Source organism: Acipenser ruthenus, chromosome 35 (genome assembly GCF_902713425.1).
Source record: "Acipenser ruthenus chromosome 35, fAciRut3.2 maternal haplotype, whole genome shotgun sequence".
NCBI classification, from domain to species: Eukaryota; Metazoa; Chordata; class Actinopteri; order Acipenseriformes; family Acipenseridae; genus Acipenser; species Acipenser ruthenus.
In genome coordinates this window covers 5,499,732-5,510,412 of record NC_081223.1, presented here as the reverse complement: position 1 = coordinate 5,510,412, position 10,681 = coordinate 5,499,732, and the positions used below count along the sequence as shown (strand labels likewise).

Here is a 10,681-nt window from a genome sequence, read left to right as displayed (position 1 = left end):
CTGTAATCTGTTCGGTGCCTTATTGCACTGAACTGGCGTAGTCAGGCTACATTAATACTTTTACATTCAACACTTGCTGCATCTTGTGATAATTTGTAATTAAAGGCAGGTTTGTGGTGTGTTTTTACTCTTCCGTGACCGCGGAGGTGTTACACCTGCCTGCCTCCTTTGCAGTGTAAAGTATATCAAACATGTTCTTAAAATCTGATGAAGATTCCCATTTGAATCGTAAGTATATGGTTTCCATTGTAGCTATTTACACACACTGCTCTGTTGGGCTCTCAGGTTGTTATCTAACAAAACGACGTATGTTGTCCTGCCATAATATTTTACATAGACTTTACTGCCCCGTGTTGCTTTCATCTTAGATGTGATCTCAGGTTCTGCTCCCTCGATCACGTTCTGCAGCATCTCGCCTTGCTAATCACTCCCATATGCTTTGGTGGGCTAACAGTTTGGTCGCTGTGGCGCAATCGGTTAGCGCGTTTGGCTATTACCCGAAAGTTTGGTGGTTTTTGTCGATCGCCTTTTTGTCAATCCAGTAAACCTGTGCATTATAAGAAACGTTCAACAGCTCGGAAACACCGTAATAGAATCCTGACAAGCTGCGTCTGTTACAGTAGAAAACCGCATTATTTATTTCAGCACAGAGTAGGGTTGTCTTGTAACAAGGCCCGATTGTGTTTATTACGCACATACGAACTGTTGCTCCATGAAAGATGTAATGACAACTGTAAAAAAAGAAACGGATTGAAGCCAACCCAAAAAAGTAAGATTATTTATTTCAATATCGTTATAGCTATAAATGATGCAATGATTACCAATAAGTAATTTTGTTGCAGTACTCTATACAATGTGAACAGAATCAGACATTGCTCCACTGCTTCAAAGAAACATCTTCAATTTGTATTTAAAAAGGATGCCCAACGTGGGGCTCGAACCCATGACCCTGAGAGTAAGAATCTCATGCTCTACCGACTGAGCTAGGGCGGCTGTCGTGTGGAACCGACTGAGCTATTAATTTGTCGACTTATTTGAGAAAAAAAAAAGATTCCAAATATAATCCACTGAACAGTAGCTTTATTATCATAATGAAAACAGATTACACATGACCACAGTTCTGTATCAAAATTAAATCATAAGTATTTGGTTTCCATTGTAGCTATTTACACACACTGCTCTGTTGGGCTTCTAGAATGTTATCTAACAAAACGACGTAAAATGTGCTGCCATAATGGATTACATAGACTTTCCTTCCCCGTTTTGCTTTCTTCTTAGATGTGGTTTCAGGTTCGACTGAGTTCTGCTCCCTCGATCATGTTCTGCAGCATCTCGCTTGCTAATCACAGTACACTGCGATCCTCCGAAGTCTGATGCTGCAATAAATCACCTGGTGTGTGCGTGAACTTATTCTTTTTCTGTTTATATTAAGGAGGGCGACCTGTTTCGTCGCATTCTATATGGGATCACAAGGACACTCCTCTTACAGACAGAAAATATACGGCAAACAGAGCCATCGCTTCACGGTTAGAAACAAATCAGAACAGTCTGTTAGCAAATTAACTTCATGAAAAAACCACACAGGCATTACATAAATGTTACAGGTATGTTTCGTAGACAAAAAAGTTGTAACATAATTGAGTACATTTGTAAACAATCCGCCAGTAACAGACATTATCTCACATTATCTCTAGTTTCAAACGCATTATCACAGGCGGCACAATTACGACATGGAAAAAATCCAGTATATTTGTCCAGTACACCTAGATCTCTCGAACGTTTCAATGAGTCAGCCCTTAATAAACACTGTCCGTGTTCATTTCTGTGTAAATGACATTGTCTATACACAATACCTGCCATGTAAGCCTATTGGTATCAAACCGATCACAATTAATGTGATCCGTGTTTTCAGTCAGATTGATATTTTTAATCAATCGTCGAAAAAGCAGCAGTGCTTTGCAACTGTAGTTCGTCTTGCGTACCTTTAGGCAAGATACCCACTCAGAACGTGTCCACTTCCTCCAGCCCCCTAAGGAACACTGGAGGGGTCATCAATAACAGCGAGCAGTTGGCCAAAAACAACACTCACTGTCTCCTTCACGCTCAAAAGCGAACACTCTCACTCTTCCTCGTGGATAGCGAGTCCAAACACTTTAAAAACGCATTTCGCTAGCAAATCGCCGACCGTCTCCCTCCAACTCTGAGTGGCACCGGTAGCTATGCCGCTGACAAATTAACAGGAGCTTTCATATAATGCAATTGCTGTTGCCCAGTGAGGTGTTACAACAACATTTCAAACTCATTCCAAACTGCAGGCGGTTAAAAGCTTAATTGGGTTCAAGTTTCTCGTATGATTTAAAAAGTAGGAGCCAGTTGCCTCATTTGCATTGTCTGCCTTCCTCCTTTGCACTGTGAAGTCTATCAAATTTGTGCTTAAAATCTGAATACGATTCCCATTTGAATCGTGTATATTTGGTTTCCATTTTAGCAATATGCATACACACTGTTCTGTTGAGCTCCCAGGGTGTTATCTAATAAAACACCATAATCGGTTAGCACGTTCGGCTGTTAATCGAAATTTTGGTGTTTCAAGCCCACGCAGAGATGATGCTTTTTGCATTTCTTTATCGCATTAGAAAATGGCACTATAATACGTTTTTATTTCCTCCAATTACACTAAAGAAAAAGTGTGCTGTTTTTTTAATTCAAAAAATGAATTAAGAACAAATAACCCTAGTCGTGCTGTTTACAAAAACCCGGTATCGAAGCAGGGACCGTTACAGTCTAACGCTCTCTCAACTGAGCTATTTCAGCTTGACGCGATGTTGCTATCGAGACAGCATTATTTTCGTCAATCGCCTTTTTGTCAAGCCAGTAAACCTGCATGTAATGAGAAACGTTCAACAGTTCGGAAACACCACAATAGAATCCAATGCCTTTGAAAATGTGTTTCCAAACTGTTAGTTTTTCTCCCAAATGCGATTTCTCAAAAAATGGTTTTGCCTACTTTTTATTATTATTATTACTTTTTCCAGAGTAAGACCAAAAGGCAAACATCCAGGAAATAGTTAAACACTGCTACAGCGCTTGAACTGTCTCAACAAACGTTTAGCTCTAAAACGTGTACATTAAAAGTCTATTAACATCTTTAACACAATCATCTGTGTTCCAATAGCGGTTAATCCACATGGTGATCAATAAAGTGAATGCTGGCTTTGTTCACATATTGGCAAGACGTTTTCACGATTCACGCATATTCTGAACAAGCACACTAGAATATGGTAATGAAAGGACAGGAAAATAACTGCTTTATTGGCTCTGGTCTTGTATCGTCACCTTGATTACTGTCTGTAAGAAAGTGGCATTAATCAAAAACCTAATTATGTAAGGTTCCCAATGCGCAAATACGCAGCATATTTAAACTTCTTCACAATCTTAAATCTTCCCACATGAATGTCAAATAAGTACTGACAAGTACGGCCCTTTCCCAATGTAACACTCTGCTGTGTTTGAACACCAACGATGGCTTGGATATGATGTATTAAACCACGATACTATTGTTCCCACTTTCTTTATTACTACCAAATGTGCTTTTCGTGTCAGCCCTTGTGGCCTAATGGATAAGGCACTGGCTTTCTAAGCCATGGATTGTGGTCTCGAGTCCCATCTGGGGTGTGATTTTGTTATAGGAGGCTGTGTGGTCCAGCGGTTAAAGATAAAGGGCTTGTAACCAGGAGGTCCCCCGGTACAAATCCCACCTCAGCCACTGACTCATTGTGTGACCCTGAGCAAGTCACTTAACCTCCTTGTGCTCAGTTTTTCGGGTGAGATGTAAATGTAAGTGACTCTACAGCTGATGCAATGTTCACACACCCTAGTCTCTGTAAGTCTCCACGGATAAAGGCGTCTGCTAAATAAATAATAATAAAATGAACATAATTATGGTAAGTTTTATTGGCATGTGATATTTTGTAGATCTTGTTATCTGCTTAGTCCGCTCACGCTAGGCACAACGTGCCCGAGTGCTGTAGCAGCAGCCATGAAGCAAGTTAGTTTTTCAGTAGAAAGAAAGTTTTTGTGTATGGGTGTTTTGAAAAGCTCAGTTAAATAGCTACGTATTTTGAAATAAGAATGTATTCATTATTATGAACGTTGGCATAAAGGATATTGTATTAATATTTCCCACGTGTGCTTGACTTGTACAAATCTGATAGAGTTTCAACAAAGGCATTTGACTTGGGTTCATTATTTAGCCTATACTGCCATCTACAGCATTACTGCGGGAGCCGTTTACTTCTTTTGGATATTTTCACAACTAACCGTGCGAGCATGTAGTCGTGGCCGAGTGGTTAAGGCGATGGACTAGAAATCCATTGGGGTTTCCCCGCGCAGGTCAGAATCCTTTCGACTACGTAAGCTTTGTTTTCAATTGATTGTATGTGTTCATTGTTAATACATGTTTAAAGCTCAGGAAGTCTGAAATATGACTGATATTTGCATGCATGAAATCATTCCACTCAGCTATTGTGGAACAGTCATATAGTGAGCACTAGATGCATTATACTTTTTATACTGTATAAAAGCATTTATCAACATGTATGACAAACTATGGATTGTGTTGAAGCTTTTGATATAAATGAACAGTGTACTGTATGTACACTTCTAACCTGTATGGACACTTCTAACCGGTATGGACACTTACCATTGTGGACACTTACAACCTGTCCTTTTTTGGACAACTTGAGGTGAGGTGGTGTGTGTATTTCTCTGTCCAATCTCAATTAGTAAACTCAATAAAATACATTTTTCTTCCAGAGATGAAGCTTAAACTCACTAAAATAACAATTGTACAATGCATATGAATGTGCTACTTTAACTGCTATGCCTATTTTCATGCACAGTTCTTAGTTATTAACGCGTGCATTAATAAAGTGATTTGTTTGTTGTTTGGAGATGTAGGGAATTACTTTTGGAAAAGTATTGTAAGGTGACATTTATAGAAGAAACATGTTTGCAGTTCAAATCTATGGAAGGGATTTAAAGTTTGCTATTGAGTACTTTGTTAATAAGTAATGAGGGGGAGTACATGTGCAGCAATGCATGCGAGAAAAGGTATGAGCAATGTAGGTGGAAATAAGGACAGTGTGATGTTGGAAGGAAAATACAGGAATTAAAAGAATACTGCTGTCAGCTAATCAGTAAGAGAAACAGGTTAAAAGCCACGTAGGCTCTGAGAGAGAGAGGAGAATAGCTTGATAAACAGTGTCAAAGAGCAGTGCCTGAGATCCCCAGTTCAGAGAGAGAGAGAGAGAGAGGAGAGAAGAATAGCTTGATCAACAGTGTCAAAGAGCAGTGCCTGAGATCCCCAGTTCAGAGAGAGAGAGAGAGAGAGAGAGAGAGAGGGGAGAGGAGAATAGCTTGATCAACAGTGTCAAAGAGCAGTGCCTGAGATCCCCAGTTCAGAGAGAGAAAGAGAGGAGAGAAGAACAGCTTGATCAACAGTGTCAAAGGCAGAGGAGAGGTCAAGGAGAATTAGGATGGAGGAGAGGGAGGGAGGCCGAGCAAAGAGAAGAGTTTTACAGAGAGGAGGGCGGTTTCTGTGGAATGTGTAGGATGGAACCCTGACTGAAGAGGGTCAAGCAGAGAGTGCTCTCTGAGGAAGGATGCCAGCTGGCGGTGGACAGCTCGCTCAAGAGTTTTAGAAGGGAATGGAAAGAGAGACAGGGTGATAGTTCTGGGTGGAGGAAGGGGCAAGAGAAGGTTTCATAAGAATGGGGGTGACGTGAGCGGTTTTGAAGGCTAAGGGAAAGGAGCCAGAGAGGTGTTAATGAGGGAGGACATAAAAGGAATCAGAGCAGGGCAATGGATTGGAAGAAGCGAGTAGGAAGGGGATCCAGGGTGCAAGTAGTTAACCTGGAATCCAGGAGTAAGGAGCAAAGGTCCGAGTCAGATAGAGGTGAGAAAGTTGAGAATGAGGTGGGAAGGAGAAGATGGTCTGGAGAATACCTTCTAAATGTCCTCTACTTTGGAGCACTAGAAGGCATAGTCATCAGCTATTAAGGTGGATGATTGGGGAGGGTGTGGGTGTTTGTGGAGAAAAGTCAATGGGGATTGTTAGTGGAGGATAGTAGCTTACGAGTGATTCCTATTTGATAAGCACTCCCTGCTCAGCTGAAGGTGTGTATGCCAACGCTCTCCATGTACACATGCAACCTGATCTGTTATTTAACTACTGCTATGCTAGTGGCACATTATTGAATCTAAACAGTAATGTTCAATGTATAATGCAATGCTTGGTATTTGACATAGGGGCCCATGGAGCCTGTACTCCACTAATATTCTGGACCAGTGTTTGGGCTTATATAAAATAATGCTATGTACCGTTTGATGTGAACGATATCTTTAAAAATTATATGTTTTAAAACTCCACCTTATAATGTCAAAATACATCAGAAACACTTGATTCCGGGGTCCCTATTTTTACCAGTAATATTTCACTACGATACCGTGACTGTCAAAAGGGGCAACAACGACACTAGCTGAATAATAATCAGTGTTCTGCAAATCTGGTGCACCATCAATACCTGCCTAGTCCCGTCAAGCAAGTCCCGTCTGTGACTTTGTAGAAATAAATAGTTTTTGATTAATTTCATGTTAAGGAAGTAAAGCTTCTCTCCTCTGAAGCTACTGTGACAGGCACAGTCCAAAGCAGATGCAAGGCATTACCGCAAGGCACAGCAGAGCACAGAACCGCACAGCACAGCACAGCACCGCACAGCCAGCACCGCACCTCACCACACCGCACAGCACAGAACAGCACACAGACTGTTACAGAATGTACCTTTGTTATGAGCTCAGGGTTCTCCAGTAAACAGGGACAGGTACACAGGTACTCTAGCAGTACAGATCTTGGCTTGCAAGATACAGTTCCTCATATAAAAATTGTAATGCTGTTCTTTTTAAACAGGATTTACACTTCCAGTGGACATAATGTTGATCCACCTCAGCCGACAATCAAAGAAAAAACCACAGCCCTGTGTTCCTTCAGCAAAACCTATGATGTCTTCAACAACAATAATGCAATCGAATGCATTGACATGATGTTTTCTGTACCATATGATTTCAATTGCTATGAACGCTGGTTCACTTTAGGGTCCTTTAGTGTAGGAACGTCCTGTGATAATGCCTTATACAAGCAACAGCTGTGATCATAGAGTCTACTGGGAAAGCTTTTGAAAGAAAAGCCACAATGTCTGCTGCCGGCAGGTCAATAATGCAGTTGAAGTATGAAACAAACGTACATGTGCTTGAGACATAGTGTGCTGGCTTTTCATTGACAGCCTGATATTTGCATGCATGAAATCATTCTACTCAGCTATTGTGGAACAGTCATATAGTGAGCACTAAATGCATTATACTTTTTATACTGTATAAAAGCATTTATCAACATGTATGACAAACTATGGATTGTGTTGAAGCTTTTGATATAAATGAACAGTGTACTGTATGTACACTTCTAACTTGTATGGACACGTCTAACCGGTATGGACACTTACCATTGTGGACACTTATAATCTGTCCTTTTTCGGACAACTTGAGGTGAGGTGGTGTGTGTATTTCTCTGTCCAATCTCAATTAGTAAACTCAATTAAATACATTTTTCTTCCAGAGATGAAGCTTAAACTCACTAAAATAACAATGGTACAATGCATATGAATGTGCTACTTTAACTGCTATGCCTATTTTCATGCACAGTTCTTAGTTATTAACGCGTGCATTAATAAAGTGATTTGTTTGTTGTTTGGAGATGTAGGGAATTACTTTTGGAAAAGTATTGTAAGGTGACATTTATAGAAGAAACATGTTTGCAGTTCAAATCTATGGAAGGGATTTAAAGTTTGCTATTGAGTACTTTGTTAATAAGTAATAAGGGGGAGTACATGTGCAGCAATGCATGCGAGAAAAGGTATGAGCAATGTAGGTGGAAATAAGGACAGTGTGATGTTGGAAGGAAAATACAGGAATTAAAAGAATACTGCTGTCAGCTAATCAGTAAGAGAAACAGGTTAAAAGCCACGTAGGCTCTGAGAGAGAGAGGAGAATAGCTTGATAAACAGTGTCAAAGAGCAGTGCCTGAGATCCCCAGTTCAGAGAGAGAGAGAGAGGAGAGAAGAATAGCTTGATCAACAGTGTCAAAGAGCAGTGCCTGAGATCCCCAGTTCAGAGAGAGAGAGAGAGAGGGGAGAGGAGAATAGCTTGATCAACAGTGTCAAAGAGCAGTGCCTGAGATCCCCAGTTCAGAGAGAGAAAGAGAGGAGAGAAGAACAGCTTGATCAACAGTGTCAAAGGCAGAGGAGAGGTCAAGGAGAATTAGGATGGAGGAGAGGGAGGGAGGCCGAGCAAAGAGAAGAGTTTTACAGAGAGGAGGGCGGTTTCTGTGGAATGTGTAGGATGGAACCCTGACTGAAGAGGGTCAAGCAGAGAGTGCTCTCTGAGGAAGGATGCCAGCTGGCGGTGGACAGCTCGCTCAAGAGTTTTAGAAGGGAATGGAAAGAGAGACAGGGTGATAGTTCTGGGTGGAGGAAGGGGCAAGAGAAGGTTTCATAAGAATGGGGGTGACGTGAGCGGTTTTGAAGGCTAAGGGAAAGGAGCCAGAGAGGTGTTAATGATGGAGGAGATAAAAGGAATCAGAGCAGGGCAATGGATTGGAAGAAGCGAGTAGGAAGGGGATCCAGGGTGCAAGTAGTTAACCTGGAATCCAGGAGTAAGGAGCAAAGGTCCGAGTCAGATAGAGGTGAGAAAGTTGAGAATGAGGTGGGAAGGAGAAGATGGTCTGGAGAATACCTTCTAAATGTCCTCTACTTTGGAGCACAAGACGAAGGCAAAGTCATCAGCTATTAAGGTGGATGATTGGGGAGGGTGTGGGTGTTTGTGGAGAAAAGTCAATGGGGATTGTTAGTGGAGGATAGTACCTTACGAGTGATTCCTATTTGATAAGCACTCCCTGCTCAGCTGAAGGTGTGTATGCCAACACTCTCCATGTACACATGCAACCTGATCTGTTATTTAACTACTGCTATGCTAGTGGCACATTATTGAATCTAAACAGTAATGTTCAATGTATAATGCAATGCTTGGTATTTGACATAGGGGCCCATGGAGCCTGTACTCCACTAATATTCTGGACCAGTGTTTGGGCTTATATAAAATAATGCTATGTACCGTTTGATGTGAACGATATCTTTAAAAATTATATGTTTTAAAACTCCACCTTATAATGTCAAAATACATCAGAAACACTTGATTCCGGGGTCCCTATTTTTACCAGTAATATTTCACTACGATACCGTGACTGTCAAAAGGGGCAACAACGACACTAGCTGAATAATAATCAGTGTTCTGCAAATCTGGTGCACCATCAATACCTGCCTAGTCCCGTCAAGCAAGTCCCGTCTGTGACTTTGTAGAAATAAATAGTTTTTGATTAATTTCATGTTAAGGAAGTAAAGCTTCTCTCCTCTGAAGCTACTGTGACAGGCACAGTCCAAAGCAGATGCAAGGCATTACCGCAAGGCACAGCAGAGCACAGAACCGCACAGCACAGCACAGCACCGCACAGCCAGCACCGCACCTCACCACACCGCACAGCACAGAACAGCACACAGACTGTTACAGAATGTACCTTTGTTATGAGCTCAGGGTTCTCCAGTAAACAGGGCCAGGTACACAGGTACTCTAGCAGTACAGATCTTGGCTTGCGAGATACAGTTCCTCATATAAAAATTGTAATGCTGTTCTTTTTAAACAGGATTTACACTTCCAGTGGACATAATGTTGATCCACCTCAGCCGACAATCAAAGAAAAAACCACAGCCCTGTGTTCCTTCAGCAAAACCTATGATGTCATCAACAACAATAATGCTGTCGAATGCATTGACATGATGTTTTCTGTACCATATGATTACAATTGCTATGAAAGCTGGTTCACTTTAGGGTCCTTTAGTGTAGGAACGTCCTGTGATAATGCCTTATACAAGCAACAGCAGGGATCATAGAGTCTACTGGGAAAGCTTTTGAAATAAAAGCCACAATGTCTGCTGCCGGCAGGTCAATAATGCAGTTGAAGTATGAAACAAACGTACATGTGCTTGAGACATAGTGTGCTGGCTTTTCATTGACAGCCTGATATTTGCATGCATGAAATCATTCTACTCAGCTATTGTGGAACAGTCATATAGTGAGCACTAAATGCATTATACTTTTTATACTGTATAAAAGCATTTATCAACATGTATGACAAACTATGGATTGTGTTGAAGCTTTTGATATAAATGAACAGTGTACTGTATGTACACTTCTAACTTGTATGGACACGTCTAACCGGTATGGACACTTACCATTGTGGACACTTATAATCTGTCCTTTTTCGGACAACTTGAGGTTAGGTGGTGTGTGTATTTCTCTGTCCAATCTCAATTAGTAAACTCAATAAAATACATTTTTCTTCCAGAGATGAAGCTTAAACTCACTAAAATAACAATTGTACAATGCATATGAATGTGCTACTTTAACTGCTATGCCTATTTTCATGCACAGTTCTTAGTTATTAACGCGTGCATTAATAAAGTGATTTGTTTGTTTCATGAAGTTGGAGATGTAGGGAATTACTTTTGGAAAAGTA

The 10,681-nt window shown here is 40.9% G+C and overlaps 1 non-coding gene and 1 pseudogene across 1 annotated transcript; one reads left to right on the top strand and one right to left on the bottom strand.

Moving 5' to 3' along the window:
- Positions 1–1,996: 1,996 nt before the first annotated feature.
- On the bottom strand, positions 1,997–2,220 carry LOC131705473 (small nucleolar RNA U3; annotated as a pseudogene).
- Positions 2,221–4,331: 2,111 nt separating this feature from the next.
- trnas-aga (transfer RNA serine (anticodon AGA)) lies at positions 4,332–4,413 on the top strand. Its single transcript has one exon. It is a non-coding gene; the product is annotated as a tRNA-Ser (tRNA).
- The last annotated feature ends 6,268 nt before the right edge of the window (positions 4,414–10,681 follow it).